The following is a 21,046-nucleotide window of genomic DNA, read 5'->3' as shown; positions in this document are numbered from 1 at the left end:
GCCCCCCATGGACGAAAATTCCCAAAATGTGGTATACATGACATGGGAGGTAGTAAGAGGGTGGCCGTGAAGTTTGACCAAATTTGAGGAAAGATTGGATTTTTTGCCCAAAAATAGCGCCCCCAGTGGCGAAATATCACAGAAATTGGGTAACATGGCAGAAGCCCAATGCGTGATTTGCCTGTGAAGTATGAGCAGTTTTGAGCAATTAGAAGATTTGTTATGAATTTTTAAGCATGTAAAATTTTGAAGTGAAAATTGATTGAAGTATAACTTCTGAACGGTTGATCCCACGTGAAACGTATTTAGTAACTTTTGTCAGCCATGTCGGTAGAAGATGTGTATCAATTTTGGTGACATTCCTATGAACGGTCTAGGAGGAGTTGCGCCCTCTTCGTGGCCATGCATTTCACACAAAAGTGAAATTACCTCACTTCCTGTTGGGCGTGGCTAATGCATTGGCATTACATTTTTGTCCGGCCTAGTGAGATACATATGCGTACCAAATGGCATGCCACTACTACAAACTATATGGCAACCAGGCACCTTAATGCGGGAGAACAAAATCACAACGACTTAGGGGGCGCTATAGAGGCCCTGAGCCCCGGCCAAGTTTGGGCTTTTGGTTCTGAGTAGCGGTGGCAATTCTCGGAACTGGTGCCAAATTTCGTGCGTTTTCGCCCATGGCAAGCGCCCCGAAAATGGCCCAACAGCGGAGAAAAATAAAGAAGAAGAAGAAGACGGAAGAAGAAGAATAATTAAAGCCGCAAGCGGCCTCGACGGGCCCTCGCGCCAGGGGCCAAGGGGGGAGGGGGCATGCGTCCCTGCGAAAAACCTTCCACAGCTCCTTCGGCAAGAGACATTACTCCCACAATGGCGACAAAGCACAGAATTGGACACAGAGTACATGGTGCGCTGAGATGTTGTCATGGACAGAACATTTTATGCCATGGCTTTCCAACCAAATTAATGTATTTACCTCATCAGTCACCAAGCTATAGCTACATAGGATTGTCTTCTGTTAGACATCTATTAGTCTGTATGTAACGCTACAACACTTGCTCCCGACTGCCCACCCATTCCCCACAAGTCATGTGTGTTAAAGGCAACCAAAACAACATACTCCTGGTGCCTCATGATTGTAAACACCTCTCCTGCAACTGCTACAGCGCAATGAGCGCCCCCATTGGTGAAAGTTCACCAAATTTGGTACACATGTCAAGGGACCTATGAAGAGTTGTTTTGTCAAGTTTGATCAAGTTTGACCAATCAGAAGCCGAGATATAAATTGTTGCCTGAAAACAGCGCCCCCAGCGGCAAAAGGTCACAAAATTTGGGAGATATGTCAGGCGACCTCTTAAGAGTGTGCGTATCAAGTTTGATCAAGATTGAGTAAATAGAAGATGAGATATTGATTTTTGAAGAATAAATTTTTTGGTTTTTCCCATGTCAGTAGGTGGCGCTATGCTGTACATGAGCGATTATGAGTTGGAAAAATAAGTGTCTACAACAGCAACGTACTATCACAAGGTAGTGGTGTGAAGGAAAAGCATTATGGAATTATTTACCAAAAACCCGTTTTGGAGCAATTGCGTCGGCCAAAAACAGCGCCCCCCATGGACGAAAATTCCCAAAATGTGGTATACATGACATGGGAGGTAGTAAGAGGGTGGCCGTGAAGTTTGACCAAATTTGAGGAAAGATTGGATTTTTTGCCCCAAAATAGCGCCCCCAGTGGCGAAATATCACAGAAATTGGGTAGCATGTCAGAAGCCCAATGAGTGATTTGCGTGTGAAGTATGAGCAGTTTTGAGCAATTAGAAGATTTGTTATGAATTTTTAAGCATGTAAAATTTTGCATTGAAAATTGATTGACGTATAACTTCTGAACGGCTTATCCTACGTGAAACGTATTTAGGAACTTTTGTCAGCCATGTCTGTAGATGATGTGTATCAATTTTGGTGACATTCCTATGAACGGCCTAGGAGGAGTTGCGCCGTCTTCGTGGCCATGCATTTCGCACAAAAGTGAAATTACCTCACTTCCTGTTGGGCGTGGCTAATGCATTGGCAATACATTTTTGTCCGGCTTAGAGAGATACATATCCGTACCAAATGGCATGCCACTACTACAAACTACATGGCAACCAGGCACCTTTATGCGGGAGGACAAAATCACAACGACTTAGGGGGCGCTATAGAGGCCTTGAGGCCCGCCTGGATCTGGGCTTCTGGTTCTCAGTAGCGGTGGCAGTCTAAGAAAAAGGAGCCAAATTTCGTGCGTTGTCGACCATGGCAAGCGCCCCAATAAGGGTCCTGTAAAGAATTTGCTTGCCAAGGTTGACAAATCAGAAGCTGCAATATCATTTTTGCCATGACCAGCACCCCCAGGGGCGAAAGTGCACAAAATTTGGCGTACATGTCAGGGGAGCTATGAAGAGTTTGCGTATGAAGTTTGATGACAATTGAGTAAATAGAAGATGAGATATAGATTTTTGAAGAATAAATTTTTTGGTTTTTCCCATGTCAGTAGGTGGCGCTATGCTGTACATGAGCGATTATGAGTTGGAAAAATAAGCGTCTACAACAGCAATGTACTGTCACAAGGTAGTGGTGTGAAGGGAAAGCATTATGGAATTATTTACCAAAAACCCGTTTTGGAGCAATTGCGTCGGCCAAAAACAGCGCCCCCCATGGACGAAAATTCCCAAAATGTGGTACACATGACATGGGAGGTAGAAAGAGGGTGGCCGTGAAGTTTGACCAAATTTGAGGAAAGATTGGATTTTTTGCCCAAAAATAGCGCCCCCAGTGGCGAAATATCACAGAAATTGGGTAACATGTCAGAAGCCCAATGAGTGATTTGCGTGTGAAGTATGAGCAGTTTTGAGCAATCAGAAGATTTGTTATGAATTTTTAAGCATGTAAAATTTTGTATCGAAAATTGATTGACGTATAACTTCTGAACGGTTAATCCTACGTGAAAAGTATTTAGTAACTTTTGTCAGACATGTCTGTAGATGATGTGTATCAATTTTGGTGACATTCCTATAAACGGTCTAGGAGGAATTGCGCCGTCTTCGTGGCCATGCATTTCGCACAAAAGTGAAATTACCTCACTTCCTGTTGGGCGTGGCTTATGCATTGGCATTACATTTTTGTCCGGCTTAGTGAGATACATACGCGTACCAAATTGCATGCCACTACTACAAACTACATGGCAACCAGGCACCTTAATGCGGGAGTCCAAAATCACAACAACTTAGGGGGCGCTATAGAGGCCCTGAGCCCCGGCCAAGTTTGGGCTTTTGGTTCTGAGTAGCGGTGGCAATTCTCAGAAGTGGCGCCAAATTTCGCGCGTTTTCGCCCATGGCAAGTGCCCCGAAAATGGCCCAACAGCGGAGAAAAATAAAGAAGAAGAAGAATTAAAGCCGCAAGCGGCCTCGACGGGCCCTCGCGCCAGCGGCCAAGGGGGGCGGGGGCATGCGTCCCCGCGAAATACCTTCCACAGCTTCTTTGGCAAGAGACATTACTCCCACAATGGTGACAAAGCACAGAATTGGACACAGAGTACACGGTGCGCTGAGATGTTGTCATGGACAGAACATTTTATGCCATGGCTTCCCAACCAAATTAATGTATTTACCTCATCAGTCACCAAGCTAAAGCTACATAGGATTGTCTTCTGTTAGACATCTATTAGTCTGTATGTAACGCTACAACACTTGCTCCCGACTGCCTACCCATTCCCCACAAGTCATGTGTGTTTAAGGCAACCAAAACAACATACTCCTGGTGCCTCATGATTGTAAACACCTCTCCTGCAACTGCTACAGCGCAATGAGCGCCCCCAGTGGTGAAAGTTCACCAAATTTGGTATACATGTCAAGGGACCTATGAAGAGTTGTTGTGTCAAGTTTGATCAAGTTTGACCAATCAGAAGCCGAGATATAAATTGTTGCCTGAAAACAGCGCCCCCAGTGGCAAAAGTTCACAAAATTTGGCACATATGTCAGGTGACCTGTTAAGAGTGTGCGTATCAAGTTTGATCAAGATTGAGAAAATAGAAGATGAGATATTGATTTTTGAAGAATAAATTTTTTGGGTTCTCCCATGTCAGTAGGTGGCGCTATGCTGCACATGAGCGATTATGAGTTGGAAAAATAAGTGTCTACAACAGCAACGTACTATCACAAGGTAGTGGTGTGAAGGAGAAGCATTATGGAATTATTTACCAAAAACCTGTTTTGGAGCAATAGCGTCGGCCAAAAACAGCGCCCCCCATGGACGAAAATTCCCAAAATGAGGTGTACATGACATGGGAGGTAGTAAGAGGGTGGCCGTGAAGTTTGACCAAATTTGAGGAAAGATTGGATTTTTTGCCCAAAAATAGCGCCCCCAGTGGCGAAATATCACAGAAATTGGGTAACATGTCAGATGCCCAATGAGTGATTTGCGTGTGAAGTATGAGCAGTTTTGAGCAATTAGAAGATTTGTTATGAATTTTTAAGCATGTAAAATTTTGCATTGAAAATTGATTGACGTATAACTTCTGAACGGCTTATCCTACGTGAAACGTATTTAGGAACTTTTGTCAGCCATGTCTGTAGATGATGTGTATCAATTTTGGTGACATTCCTATGAACGGCCTAGGAGGAGTTGCGCCGTCTTCGTGGCCATGCATTTCGCACAAAAGTGAAATTACCTCACTTCCTGTTGGGCGTGGCTAATGCATTGGCAATACATTTTTGTCCGGCTTAGAGAGATACATATGCGTACCAAATGGCATGCCACTACTACAAACTACATGGCAACCAGGCACCTTTATGCGGGAGGACAAAATCACAACGACTTAGGGGGCGCTATAGAGGCCTTGAGGCCCGCCTGGATCTGGGCTTCTGGTTCTCAGTAGCGGTGGCAGTCTAAGAAAAAGGAGCCAAATTTCGTGCGTTGTCGACCATGGCAAGCGCCCCAATAAGGGTCCTGTAAAGAATTTGCTTGCCAAGGTTGACAAATCAGAAGCTGCAATATCATTTTTGCCATGACCAGCACCCCCAGGGGCGAAAGTGCACAAAATTTGGCGTACATGTCAGGGGAGCTATGAAGAGTTTGCGTATGAAGTTTGATGACAATTGAGTAAATAGAAGATGAGATATAGATTTTTGAAGAATAAATTTTTTGGTTTTTCCCATGTCAGTAGGTGGCGCTATGCTGTACATGAGCGATTATGAGTTGGAAAAATAAGCGTCTACAACAGCAACGTACTGTCACAAGGTAGTGGTGTGAAGGGAAAGCATTATGGAATTATTTACCAAAAACCCGTTTTGGAGCAATTGCGTCGGCCAAAAACAGCGCCCCCCATGGACGAAAATTCCCAAAATGTGGTACACATGACATGGGAGGTAGAAAGAGGGTGGCCGTGAAGTTTGACCAAGTTTGAGGAAAGATTGGATTTTTTGCCCAAAAATAGCGCCCCCAGTGGCGAAATATCACAGAAATTGGGTAACATGTCAGAAGCCCAATGAGTGATTTGCGTGTGAAGTATGAGCAGTTTTGAGCAATCAGAAGATTTGTTATGAATTTTTAAGCATGTAAAATTTTGTATCGAAAATTGATTGACGTATAACTTCTGAACGGTTAATCCTACGTGAAACGTATTTAGTAACTTTTGTCAGACATGTCTGTAGATGATGTGTATCAATTTTGGTGACATTCCTATAAACGGTCTAGGAGGAGTTGCGCCGTCTTCGTGGCCATGCATTTCGCACAAAAGTGAAATTACCTCACTTCCTGTTGGGCGTGGCTTATGCATTGGCATTACATTTTTGTCCGCCTTAGTGAGATACATACGCGTACCAAATTGCATGCCACTACTACAAACTACATGGCAACCAGGCACCTTAATGCGGGAGTCCAAAATCACAACGACTTAGGGGGCGCTATAGAGGCCCTGAGCCCCGGCCAAGTTTGGGCTTTTGGTTCTGAGTAGCGGTGGCAATTCTCAGAAGTGGCGCCAAATTTCGCGCGTTTTCGCCCATGGCAAGTGCCCCGAAAATGGCCCAACAGCGGAGAAAAATAAAGAAGAAGAAGAATTAAAGCCGCAAGCGGCCTCGACGGGCCCTCGCGCCAGCGGCCAAGGGGGGCGGGGGCATGCGTCCCCGCGAAATACCTTCCACAGCTTCTTTGGCAAGAGACATTACTCCCACAATGGTGACAAAGCACAGAATTGGGCACAGAGTACACGGTGCGCTGAGATGTTGTCATGGACAGAACATTTTATGCCATGGCTTCCCAACCAAATTAATGTATTTACCTCATCAGTCACCAAGCTAAAGCTACATAGGATTGTCTTCTGTTAGACATCTATTAGTCTGTATGTAACGCTACAACACTTGCTCCCGACTGCCTACCCATTCCCCACAAGTCATGTGTGTTTAAGGCAACCAAAACAACATACTCCTGGTGCCTCATGATTGTAAACACCTCTCCTGCAACTGCTACAGCGCAATGAGCGCCCCCAGTGGTGAAAGTTCACCAAATTTGGTATACATGTCAAGGGACCTATGAAGAGTTGTTGTGTCAAGTTTGATCAAGTTTGACCAATCAGAAGCCGAGATATAAATTGTTGCCTGAAAACAGCGCCCCCAGTGGCAAAAGTTCACAAAATTTGGCACATATGTCAGGTGACCTGTTAAGAGTGTGCGTATCAAGTTTGATCAAGATTGAGAAAATAGAAGATGAGATATTGATTTTTGAAGAATAAATTTTTTGGGTTCTCCCATGTCAGTAGGTGGCGCTATGCTGCACATGAGCGATTATGAGTTGGAAAAATAAGTGTCTACAACAGCAACGTACTATCACAAGGTAGTGGTGTGAAGGAGAAGCATTATGGAATTATTTACCAAAAACCTGTTTTGGAGCAATAGCGTCGGCCAAAAACAGCGCCCCCCATGGACGAAAATTCCCAAAATGAGGTGTACATGACATGGGAGGTAGTAAGAGGGTGGCCGTGAAGTTTGACCAAATTTGAGGAAAGATTGGATTTTTTGCCCAAAAATAGCGCCCCCAGTGGCGAAATATCACAGAAATTGGGTAACATGTCAGATGCCCAATGAGTGATTTCTGTGTGAAGTATGAGCAGTTTTGAGCAATTTGAAGATATGTTATGAATTTTTAAGCATGTAAAATTTTGCATTGAAAATTGATTGACGTATAACTTCTGAACGGTTTATTCTACGTGAAACGTATTTAGGAACTTTTGTCAGCCATGTCTGCAGATGATGTGTATCAATTTTGGTGACATTCCTATGAACGGTCTAGGAGGAGTTGCGCCGTTTTCGTGGCCATGCATTTCGCACAAAAGTGAAATTACCTTACTTCCTGTTGGGCGTGGCTAATGCATTGGCATTACATTTTTGTCCGGCTTAGTGAGATACATATGCGTACCAAATGGCATGCCACTACTACAAACTACATGGCAACCAGGCACCTTAATGCGGGAGGCCAAAATCACAATGAGTTAGGGGGCGCTATAGAGGCCCTGAGGCCCGCCTGGATCTGGGCTTCTGGTTCTCAATAGCGGTGGGAGTCTAAGAAAAAGGAGCCAAATTTCGTGCGATGTCGACCATGGCAAGCGCCCCAAAAAGGGTCTTGTAAAGAGTTTGCTTGCCAAGTTTGACAAATCAGAAGCTGCAATATCATTTCTGCCATAACCCGCACCCCCAGGGGCAAAAGTGCACAAAATTTGGCGTACATGTCAGGTGAGCTATGAAGAGTTTGCCTATGAAGTTTGATGACAATTGAGTAAACAGAAGATGAGATATAGATTCATCTCATCTCATTATCTCTAGCCGCTTTATCCTTCTACAGGGTCGCAGGCAAGCTGGAGCCTATCCCAGCTGACTACGGGCGAAAGGCGGGGTACACCCTGGACAAGTCGCCAGGTCATCACAGGGCTGACACATAGACACAGACAACCATTCACACTCACATTCACACCTACGGTCAATTTAGAGTCACCAGTTAACCTAACCTGCATGTCTTTGGACTGTGGGGGAAACCGGAGCACCCGGAGGAAACCCACGCGGACACGGGGAGAACATGCAAACTCCACACAGAAAGGCCCTCGCCGGACCCGGGGTTCGAACCCAGGACCTTCTTGCTGTGAGGCGACAGCGCTAACCACTACACCACCGTGCCGCCCCGAGATATAGATTTTTGAAGAATAAATTTTTTGGTTTTTCCCATGTCAGTAGGTGGCGCTATGCTGTACATGAGTGATTATGAGATGGAAAAATAAGTGTCCACAACAGCAACGCACTATCACAAGGTAGTGGTGTGAAGGAAAAGCATTATGGAATAATTTACCAAAAACCCGTTTTGGAGAAATTGCGTCGGCCAAAAACAGCGCCCCCCATGGACGAAAATTCCCAAAATGTGGTATACATGACATGGGAGGTAGTAAGAGGGTGGCCGTGAAGTTTGACCAAATTTGAGGAAAGATTGGATTTTTTGCCCAAAAATAGCGCCCCCAGTGGCGAAATATCACAGAAATTGGGTAACATGTCAGAAGCCCAATGACTGATTACCGTGTGAAGTATGAGCAGTGTTGAGCAATTAGAAGATTTGTTATGAATTTTTTAGCATGTAAAATTTTGAAGTGAAAATTGATTGACGTATAACTTCTGAACGGTTTACCCTACGTGAAACGTATTTAGTAACTTCTGTCAGCCATGTCTCTAGATGATGTCTATCAATTTTGGTGACATTCCTATGAACGGTCTAGGAGGAGTTGCGCCGTCTTCGTGGCCATGCATTTCACACAAAAGTGAAATTACCTCACTTCCTGTTGGGCGTGGCTAATGCATTGGCATTACATTTTTGTCCGGCTTAGTGAGATATATATGCATACCAAATGGCATGCCACTACTACAAACTATATGGCAACCAGGCACCTTAATGCGGGAGGCCAAAATCACAACGACTTAGGGGGCGCTATAGAGGCCCTGAGCCCCGGCCAAGTGTGGGCTTTTGGTTCTGAGTAGCGGTGGCAATTCTCGGAAGTGGCGCCAAATTTCGCGCGTTTTCGCCCATGGCAAGCGCCCCGAAAATGGCCCAACAGCGGAGAAAAATAAAGAAGAAGAATAATAATAGTGAACTCTTACAAGAACAATAGGGCCTTCGCCCTATAGGGCTCGGGCCCTAATTAAAGCCGCAAGCGGCCTCGACGGGCCCTCGCGCCAGCGGCCAAGGGGGGCGGGGGCATGCGTCCCTGCGAAAAACCTTCCACAGCTTCTGCGGCAAGAGACATTACTCCCACAATGGCGACAAAGCACAGAATTGGACACATGGCAACAATAGGGTCACGCACTTCGTGCGTTGTCGACCATGGCAAGCGCCTCAATAAGGGTCTTGAAAAGAGTTTGCTTGCCAAGTTTGACAAATCAGAAGCTGCAATATCATTTTTGCCATAATCAGCACCCCCAGGGGCGAAAGTGCACAAAATTTGGCGTATATGTCAGGTGAGCTATGAAGAGTTTGCATATGAAGTTTGATGACAATTGAGTAAATAGAAGATGAGATATAGATTTTTGAAGAATAAATTTTTTGGTTTTTCCCATGTCAGTAGGTGGCGCTATGCTGTACATGAGCGATAATGAGTTGGAAAAATAAGTGCCTACAACAGCAACGTACAATCACAAGGTAGTGGTGTGAAGGAAAAGCATTATGGAATTATTTACCAAAAACCCATTTTGGAGCAATTGCGTGGGCCAAAAACAGCGCCCCCCATGGACGAAAATTCCCAAAATGTGGTATACATGACATGGGAGGTAGAAAGAGGGTGGCCGTGAAGTTTGACCAAATTTGAGGAAAGATTGGATTTTTTGCCCAAAAATAGCGCCCCCAGTGGCGAAACATCACAGAAATTGGGTCACATGTCAGAAGCCCAATGAGTGATTTGCGAGTGAAGTATGAGCAGTGTTGAGCAATTAGAAGATATGTTACGAATTTTTAAGCATGTAAAATTCTGAATTGAAAAATGATTGACGTATAACTTCTGAACGGTTAACCCTACGTGAAACGTATTTAGCAACTTTTGTCAGCCATGTCTGTAGATGATGTGTATCAATTTTGGTGACGTTCCTATGAACGGTCTAGGAGGAGTTGCGCCGTCTTCGTGGCCATGCATTTCGCACAAAAGTGAAATTACCTCACTTCCTGTAGGGCGTGGCTAATGCACTGGCATTACATTTTTGTCCGGCTTGGTGAGATACATATGCGTACCAAAGGGCATGCCACTACTACAAACTACATGGCAACCAGGCACCTTAATGCGAGAGGCAAAAATCACAACACGTAAGGGGGCGCTATAGAGGCCCTGAGGCCCGCCTGGATCTGTGCTTCTGGTTCTCAGTAGCGGTGGCAGTCTAAGAAAAAGGAGCCAAATTTCGAGCGTTAGCGACCATGGCAAGCGCCCCAATAAGGGTCTTGTAAAGAGTTTGCTTGCCAAGGTTGACAAATCAGAAGCTGCAATATCATTTCTGCCATAACCAGCACCCCCAGGGGCGAAAGTGCACAAAATTTGGCGTATATGTCAGGTGAGCTATGAAGAGTTTGCGTATGAAGTGTGATGAAAATTGAGTAAATAGAAGATGAGATATAGATTTTTGAAGAATAAATTTTTTGGTTTCTCCCATGTCAGTAGGTGGCGCTATGCTGTACATGAGCGATTATGAGTTGGAAAAATAAGTGTCTACAACAGCAACGTACTATCACAAGGTAGTGGTGTGAATGAAAAGCATTATGGAATTATTTACCAAAAACCCGTTTTGGAGCAATTGCGTCGGCCAAAAACAGCACCCCCCATGGACGAAAATTCCCAAAATGGGGTATACATGACATGGGAGGTAGTAAGAGGGTGGCCGTGAAGTTTGACCAAGTTTGAGGAAAGATTGGATTTTTTGCCCAAAAATAGCGCCCCCAGTGGCGAAATATTACAGAAATTGGGTAACATGTCAGAAGCCCAATGATTGATTAGCGTGTGAAGTATGAGCAGTTTTGAGCAAGTAGAAGATTTGTTATGAATTTTTTAGCATGTAAAATTTTGAAGTGAAAATTAATTGACGTATAACTTCTGAACGGTTTATCCTACGTGAAACGCATTTAGTAACTTTTGTCAGCCATGTCTGTAGATGACGTGTATCAATTTTGGTGACATTCCAATGAACGGTCTAGGAGGAGTTGCGCCGTCTTCGTGGCCATGCATTTCGCACAAAACTGAAATTACCTCACTTCCTGTTGGGCGTGGCTAATGCATTGGCATTACATTTTTGTCCGGCTTAGTGAGATACATATGCGTACCAAATGGCATGCCAGTACTACAAACTATATGGCAACCAGGCACCTTAATGCGGGAGGCCAAAACCACAACGACTTAGGGGGCGCTATAGAGGCCCTGAGCCCCGGCCAAGTTTGGGCTTTTGGTTCTGAGTAGCGGTGGCAATTCTCGGAACTGGCGCCAAATTTCGTGCGTTTTCGCCCATGGCAAGCGCCCCGAAAATGGCCCAACAGCGGAGAAAAATAAAGAAGAAGAAGAAGAAGAAGAAGACGGAAGAATAATAATAGTGAACTCTTACAAGAACAATAGGGCCTTCGCCCATAGGGCTCGGGCCCTAATTAAAGCCGCAAGCGGCCTCGACGGGCCCTCGCGCCAACGGCCAGGGGGGGCGGGGGCATGCGTCCCCGCGAAATACCGTAAAGAGTTTGCTTGCCAAGTTTGACAAATCAGAAGCTGCAATATCATTTGTGCCATAACCAGCACCCCCAGGGGCGAAAGTGCACAAAATTTGGCGTATATGTCAGGTGAGCTAAGAAGAGTTTGCGTATGAAGTTTGATGACAATTGAGTAAATAGAAGATGAGATATAGATTTTTGAAGAATAAATTTTTTGGTTTTTCCCATGTCAGTAGGTGGCGCTATGCTGTACATGAGCGATTATGAGTTGGAGAAAGAAGTGTCTACAACAGCAACGCACTATCACAAGGTAGTGGTGTGAAGGAAAAGCATTATGGAATTATTTACCAAAAACCCGTTTTGGAGCAATTGCGTTGGCCAAAAACAGCGCCCCCCATGGACGAAAATTCCCAAAATGTGGTATACATGACATGGGAGGTAGTAAGAGGGTGGCCGTGAAGTTTGACCAAATTTGAGGAAAGATTGGATTGTTTGCCCAAAAATAGCGCCCCCAGTGGCGAAATATCACAGAAGTTGGGTAACATGTCAGAAGCCCAATGAGGGATTTGCGTGTGAAGTATGAGCAGTTTTGAGCAATTAGAAGAGTTGTTATGAATTTTTAAGCATGTAAAATTTTGCATTGAAAATTGATTGACGTATAACTTCTGAACGGTTTACGCTACGTGAAACTTATTTAGTAACTTTTGTCAGCCATGTCTGTAGATGATGTGTATCAATTTTGGTGACATTCCTATGAACGGTCTAGGAGGAGTTGCGCCGTCTTCGTGGCCATGCATTTCGCACAAAAGTGAAATTACCTCACTTCCTGTTGGGCGTGGCTAATGCATTGGCATTACATTTTTGTCCGGCTTAGTGAGATACATATGCGTACCAAATGGCATGCCACTACTACAAACTACATGGCAACCAGGCACCTTAAAGCGGGAGGCCAAAATCACAACGAGTTAGGGGGCGCTATAGAGGCCCTGAGGCCCGCCTGGATCTGGGCTTTTGGTTCTCAGTAGCGGTGGCAGTCTAAGAAAAAGGAGCCAAATTTCGTGCGTTGTCGACCATGGCAAGCGCCCCAATAAGGGTCTTGAAAAGAGTTTGCTTGCCAAGTTTGAGAAATCAGAAGCTGCAATATCTTTTCCGCCATAACCAGCACCCCCAGGGGCGAAAGTGCACAAAATTTGGCGTACATGTCAGGTGAGCTATGAAGAGTTTGGCTATGAAGTTTGATGACAATTGAGAAAATAGAAGATGAGATATAGATTTTTGAAGAATAAATTTTGTGGTTTTTCCCATGTCAGAAGGTGGCGCTATGCTGTACATGAGCGATTATGAGTTGGAAAAATAAGTGTCTACAACAGGAACGCACTATCACAAGGTAGTGGTGTGAAGGAAAAGCATTATGGAATTATTTACCAAAAACCCGTTTTGGAGCAATTGCGTCGGCCAAAAACAGCGCCCCCCATGGACGAAAATTCCCAAAATGCGGTATACATGACATGGGAGGTAGTAAGAGGGTGGCCGTGAAGTTTGACCAAATTTGAGGAAAGATTGGTTTTTTTGCCCAAAAATAGCGCCCCCAGTGGCGAAATATCACAGAAATTGGGTATCATGTCAGAAGCCCAATGAGTGATTTGCGTGTGAAGTATGAGCAGTTTTGAGCAATTAGAAGATTTGTTATGAATTTTTTAGCATGTAAAATTTTGAAGTGAAAATTGATTGACGTATAACTTCTGAACGGTTTATCCTACGTGAAACGTATTTAGTAACTTTTGTCAGCCATGTCTGTAGATGATGTATATCAATTTTGGTGACATTCCCATGAACGGTCTAGGAGGAGTTGCGCCGTCTTCATGGCCATGCATTTCGCACAAAAGTGAAATTACCTCACTTCCTGTTGGGCGTGGCTAATGCATTGGCATTACATTTTTGTCCGGCTTAGTGAGATACATACGCATACCAAATGGCATGCCACTACTACAAACTATATGGCAACCAGGCACCTTAATGCGGGAGGCCAAAATCACAACGACTTAGGGGGCGCTATAGAGGCCCTGAGCCCCGGCCAAGTTTGGGCTTTTGGTTCTGAGTAGCGGTGGCAATTCTCGGAACTGGTGCCAAATTTCGTGCGTTTTCGCCCATGGCAAGCGCCCCGAAAATGGCCCAACAGCGGAGAAAAATAAAGAAGAAGAAGAAGAAGAAGAAGAAGAAGAAGTCGGAAGAATAATAATAGTGAACTCTTACAAGAACAATAGGGCCTTCGCCCGATAGGGCTCGGGCCCTAATAATAATAGTGAACTGTTACAAGAACAATAGGGCCTTCGCCCATAGGGCTCGGGCCCTAATTAAAGCCGCAAGCGGCCTCGACGGGCCCTCGCGCCAGCGACCAAGGGGGGCGGGGGCATGCGTCCCCGCGAAATACCTTCCACAGCTTCTTCAGCAAGAGACATTACTCCCACAATGGCGACAAAGCACAGAATTGGACACAAGGCAACAAAAGGGTCTCGCACTGAACGGTGCACGGGGAGCGCTATAGAGGCCCTGAGGCCCGCCTGGATCTGGGCTTCCGGTTCTCAGTAGCGGTGGCAGTCTAAGAAAAAGGAGCCAAAGTTCGTGCGTTGTCGACCATGGCAAGCGCCCCAATAAGGGTCTTGCAAAGAGTTTGCTTGTCAAGTTTGACAAATCAGAAGCTGCAATATCATTTTTGCCATAACCAGCACCCCCAGGGGCGAAACTGCACAAAATTTGGCCTATATGTCAGGTGAGCTATGAAGAGTTTGTGTATGAAGTTTGATGACAATTGAGTAAATAGAAGATGAGATATAGATTTTTGAAGAATAAATTTTTTGGTTTTTCCCATGTCAGTAGGTGGCGCTATGCAGTACATGAGCGATTATGAGTTGGAAAAATAAGTGTCTACAACAGCAACGTACTTTCACAAGGTATTGGTGTGAAGGAAGAGCATATTGGAATTATTTACCAAAAACCCGTTTTGGAGCAATTGCGTCGGCCAAAAACAGCGCCCCCCATGGACGAAAATTCCCAAAATGTGGTATACATGACATGGGAGGTGGGAAGAGGTTGGCCGTGAAGTTTGACCAAATTTGAGGAAAGATTGGATTTTTTGGCCAAAAATAGCGCCCCCAGAGGCAAAAGTGCACAAAAATTGGCATATATGTCAGGTGAGCTAAGAAGAGTTTGCGTATGAAGTTTGATGACAATTGAGTAAATAGAAGATGAGATATAGATTTTTGAAGAATAAATTTTTTGGTTTTTCCCATGTCAGTAGGTGGCGCTATGCTGTACATGAGCGATGATGAGTTGGAAAAATAAGTGTCCACAACAGCAACGTTCCATCACAAGGTAGTGGTGTGAAGGAAAAGCATTATGGAAGTATTTACCAAAAACCCGTTTTGGAGCAATTGCGTCAGCCAAAAACAGCGCCCCCCATGGACGAAAATTTCCAAAACGTGGTATACATGACATGGGAGGTAGTAAGAGGGTGGCCGTGAAGTTTGACCAAATTTGAGGAAAGATTGGAATTTTTGCCCAAAAATAGCGCCCCCAGTGGCGAAATATCACAGAAATTGGGTAACATGTCAGAAGCCCAATGAGTGATTTGCGTGTGAAGTATGAGCAGTTTTGAGCAATCAGAAGATTTGTTATGAATTTTTAAGCATGTAAAATTTTGCATCGAAAATTGATTGACGTATAACTTCTGAACGGTTTATCCTACGTGAAACGTATTTAGTAACTTTTGTCAGCCATGTCTGTAGATGATGTGGATCAATTTTGGTGACATTCCTATGAACGGTCTAGGAGGAGTTGCGCCGTCTTCGTGGCCATGCATTTCACACAAAAGTGAAATTACCTCACTTCCTGTTGGGCGTGGCTAATGCATTGGCATGACATTTTTAACCGGCTTAGTGTGATACATATGCGTACCAAATGGCATGCCACTACTACAAACTACATGGCACCCAGGCACCTTAATGCGGGAGGCCAAAATCACAACGACTTAGGGTTCGCTATAGAGGCCCTGAGCCCCGGCCAAGTGTGGGCTTTTGGTTCTGAGTAGCGGTGGCAATTCTCGGAAGTGGCGCCAAATTTCGCGCGTTTTCGCCCATGGCAAGCGCCCCGAAAATGGCCCAACAGTGGAGAAAAATAAAGAAGAATAATTAAAGCCGCAAGCGGCCTCGACGGGCCCTCGCGCCAGCGGCCAAGGGGGGCGGGGGCATGCGTCCCCGCGAAATAACGTCCACAGCTTCTTCGGCAAGAGACATTACTCCCACAATGGCGACAAAGCACAGAATTGGACACAGAGTACACGGTGCGCTGAGATGTTGTCATGGACAGAACATTTTATGCCATGGCTTCCCAACCAAATTAATGTATTTACCTCATCAGTCACCAAGCTATAGCTACATAGGATTGTCTTCTGTTAGACATCTATTAGTCTGTATGTAACGCTACAACACTTGCTCCCGACTGCCTACCCATCCCCCACAAGTCATGTGTGTTTAAGGCAACCAAAACAACATACTCCTGGTGCCTCATGATTGTAAACACCTCTATTGAATCTGCTACAGCGCAATGAGCGCCCCCAGTGGTGAAAGTTCACCAAATTTGGTAAACATGTCAAGGGACCTAGGAAGAGTTGTTGTGTCAAGTTTGATCAAGTTTGACCAATCAGAAGCCGAGATATAAATTGTTGCCTGAAAACAGCGCCCCCAGTGGCAAAAGTTCACAAACTTTTGGAGATATGTCAGGTGACCTGTTAAGAGTGTGCGTATCAAGTTTGATCAAGATTGAGTAAATAGAAGATGAGATATTGATTTTTGAAGAATAAATGTTTTGGTTTTTCCCATGTCAGTAGGTGGCGCTATGCTGTACATGAGCGATTATGAGTTGGAAAAATAAGTGTCAACAACAGCAACGCACTATCACAAGGTAGTGGTGTGAAGGAAAAGCATTATGGAATTATTTACCAAAAACCCATTTTGGAGCAATTGCGTCGGCCAAAAACAGCGCCCCACATGGACGAAAATTCCCAAAATGTGGTATACATGACGTGGGAGGTAGTAAGAGGGTGGCCGTGAAGTTTGACCAAATTTGAGGAAAGATTGGATTTTTTGCCCAAAAATAGCGCCCCCAGTGGCGAAATATCACAGAAATTGGGTAGCATGTCAGAAGCCGAATGCGTGATTTGCGTGTGAAGTATGAGCAGTTATGAGCAATTAGAAGATTTGTTATGAATTTTTAAGCATGTAAAATTTTGCATTGAAAATTGATTGACGTATAACTTCTGAACGGCTTATCCTACGTGAAACGTATGTAGGAACTTTTGTCAGCCATGTCTGTAGATGATGTCTATCAATTTTGGTGACATTCCTATGAACGGCCTAGGAGGAGTAGCGCCGTCTTCGTGGCTATGCATTTCGCACAAAACTGAAATTACCTCACTTCCTGTTGGGCGTGGCTAATGGATTGGCATGACATTTTTGTCCGGCTTCGTGAGATACATATGCGTACCAAATGGCATGCCACTACTACAAACTACATGGCACCCAGGCACCTTTATGCGGGAGGCCAAAATAACAACGACTTAGGGGGCGCTAAAGAGGCCCTGAGGCCCATCTGGATCTGGGCTTCTGGTTCTCAGTAGCGGTGGCAGTCTAAGAAAAAGGAGCCAAATTTCGTGCGTTGTCGACCATGGCAAGCGCCCCAATAAGGGTCTTGTAAAGAGTTTGCTTGCCAAGTGTGACAAATCAGAAGCTGCAATATCATTTTTGCCATAACCAGCACCCCCAGGGGCGAAAGTGCACAAAATTTGGCGTATATGTCAGGTGAGCTATGAAGAGTTTGCGTATGAAGTTTGATGACAATTGAGTAAATAGAAGATGAGATATAGATTTTTGAAGAATAAATTTTTTGGTTTTTCCCATGTCAGTAGGTGGCGCTATGCTGTACATGAGCGATTATGAGTTGGAAAAATAAGTGTCTACAACAGCAACGTACTATCACAAGGTAGTGGTCTGAAGGAAAAGCATTATGGAATTATTTACCAAAAACCCGTTTTGGAGCAATTGTGTCGGCCAAAAACAGCGCCCCCCATGGACGAAAATCCCCAAAATGTGGTATACATGACATGGGAGGTAGTAAGAGGGTGGCCGTGAAGTTTGACCAAATTTGAGGAAAGATTGGATTTTTTGCCCAAAAATAGCGCCCCCAGTGGCGAAATATCACAGAAATTGGGTAACATGTCAGAAACCCAATGAGTGATTTGCGTGTGAAGTATGAGCAGTTTTGAGCAATCAGAAGATTTGTTATGAATTTTTAAGCATGTAAAATTTTGCATCGAAAATTGATTGACGTATAACTTCTGAACGGTTTATCCTACGTGAAACGTATTTAGTAACTTTTGTCAGCGATGTCTGTAGATGATGTCTATCAATTTTGGTGACATTCCTATGAACGGTCTAGGAGGAGTTGCGCCGTCTTCGTGGCCATGCATTTCGCACAAAAGTGAAATTACCTCACTTCCTGTTGGGCGTGGCTAATGCATTGGCATTACATTTTTGTACGGCTTAGTGAGATACATATGCGTACCAAATGGCATGCCACTACTACAAACTACACGGCAACCAGGCACCTTAATGCGGGAGACCAAAATCACAACGACTTAGGGGGCGCTATAGAGGCCCTGAGCCCCGGCCAAGTTTGGGCTTTTGGTTCTGAGTAGCGGTGGCAATTCTCGGAACTGGTGCCAAATTTGGTGCGTTTTCGCCCATGGCAAGCGCCCCGAAAATGGCCCAACAGCGGAGAAAAATAAAGAAGAAGAAGAAGACGGAAGAAGAAGAAGAAGACGGAAGAATAATAATAGTGAACTCTTACAAGAACAATAGGGCCTTCGCCCTATAGGGCTCGGGCCCTAATAATAGTGAACTCTTACAAGAACAATAGGGCCTTCGCCCTATAGGGCTCGGGCCCTAATAATAGTGAACTCTTACAAGAACAATAGGGCCTTCGCCCATAGGGCATACATATGCGTACCAAAGGGCATGCCACTACTACAAACTACATGGCAACCAGGCACCTTAAAGCGAGAGGCAAAAATCACAACACGTTAGGGGGTGCTATAGAGGCCCTGAGGCCCGCCTGGATCTGGGCTTCTGGTTCTCAGTAGCGGTGGCAGTCTAAGAAAAAGGAGCCAAATTTCGAGCGTTGTCGACCATGGCAAGCGCCCCAATAAGGGTCTTGTAAAGAGTTTGCTTGCCAAGGTTGACAAATCAGAAGCTGCAATATCATTTCTGCCATAACCAGCACCCCCAGGGGCGAAAGTGCACAAAATTTGGCGTATATGTCAGGTGAGCTATGAAGAGTTTGCGTATGAAGTGTGATGAAAATTGAGTAAATAGAAGATGAGATATAGATTTTTGAAGAATAAATTTTTTGGTTTTTCCCATGTCGGTAGGTGGCGCTATGCTGTACATGAGCGATTATGAGTTGGAAAATCAAGTGCCTACAACAGCAACGTACTATCACAAGGTATTGGTGTGAAGGAAAAGCATTATGGAATTATTAACCAAAAACCCATTTTGGAGAAAATGCGTCGGCCAAAAACAGCGCCCCCCATGGACGAAAATTCCCAAAATGTGGTATACATGACATGGGAGGTAGTAAGAGGGTGACCGTGAAGTTTGAGCAAATTTGAGGAAAGATTGGATTTTTTGCCCAAAAATAGCGCCCCCAGTGGCGAAATATCACAGAAATTGGGTAACATGTCAGAAGCCCAATGAGTGATTAGCGTGTGAAGTATGAGCAGTTTTGAGCAATTAGAAGATTTGTAATGAATTTTTTAGCATGTAAAATTTTGAAGTGAAAATTGATTGACGTATAACTTCTGAACGGTTTATCCTACGTGAAACGTATTTAGTAGCTTTTGTCAGCCATGTCTGTAGATGATGTGTATCAATTTTGGTGACATTCCTATGAACGGTCTAGGAGGAGTTGCGCCGTCTTCGTGGCCATGCATTTCGCACAAAAGTGAAATTACCTCACTTCCTGTTGGGCATGGCTAATGCATTGGCATGACATTTTTGTCCGGCTTAGTGAGATACATATGCGTACCAAATGGCATGCCAGTACTACAAACTATATGGCAACCAGGCACCTTAACGCGGGAGGCCAAAATCACAACGACTTAGGGGGCGCTATAGAGGCCCTGAGCCCCGGCCAAGTTTGGGCTTTTGGTTCTGAGTAGCGGTGGCAATTCTCGGAAGTGGTGCCAAATTTCGTGCGTTTTCGCCCATGGCAAGTGCCCCGAAAATGGCCCAACAGCGGAGAAAAATAAAGAAGAAGAAGAAGAAGACGGAAGAATAATAATAGTGAACTCTTACAAGAACAATAGGGCCTTCGCCCATAGGGCTCGGGCCCTAATTAAAGCCGCAAGCGGCCTCGACGGGCCCTCGCGCCAGCGGCCAAGGGGGGCGGGGGCATGCGTCCCCGCGAAATACCTTCCACAGCTTCTTCGGCAAGAAACATTACTCCCACAATGGCGACAAAGCACAGAATTGGACACATGGTAACAATAGGGTCTCGCACTGTACGGTGCTCGGGGGGCGCTATAGAGGCCCTGAGGCCCACCTGGATCTGGGCTTCTGGTTCTCAGTAGCGGTGGCAGTAAAAGAAAAAGGAGCCAAATTTCGTGCGTTGGCGACCATGGCAAGCGCCCCAATAGGGGTCTTGAAAAGAGTTTGCTTGCCAAGATTGACAAATCAGAAGCTGCAATATCATTTGTGCCATAACCAGCACCCCCAGGGGCGAAAGTGCACAAAATTTGGCGTATATGTCAGGTGAGCTATGAAGATTTTGCTTATGAAGTTTGATGACAATTGACTGAATAGAAGATGAGATATCGATTTTTGAAGAAAAAATTTTTTGGCTTTTCCCATGTCAGTAGGTGGCGCTATGCTGTACATGAGCGATTAAGAGTTGGAAAAATAAGTGTCTACAACAGCAACATACTATCACAAGGTAGTGGTGTGAAGGAGAAGCATTAAGGAATTATTTACCAAAAACCCGTTTTGGAGCAATTGCGTCGGCCAAAAACAGCGCCCCCCCATGGACAAAAATTCCCAAAATGTGGTATACATGACATGGGAGGTAGTAAGAGGGTGGCCGTGAAGTTTGACCAAATTTGAGGAAAGATTGGATTTTTTGCCCAAAAATAGTGCCCCCAGTGGCGAAACATCACAGAAATTGGGTAACATGTCAGAAGCCCAATGAGTGATTTGCGTGTGAA

This window comes from Neoarius graeffei, chromosome 6 (genome assembly GCF_027579695.1).
Source record: "Neoarius graeffei isolate fNeoGra1 chromosome 6, fNeoGra1.pri, whole genome shotgun sequence".
Taxonomy (NCBI): Eukaryota; Metazoa; Chordata; class Actinopteri; order Siluriformes; family Ariidae; genus Neoarius; species Neoarius graeffei.
This window is presented reverse-complemented; position numbering follows the sequence as displayed.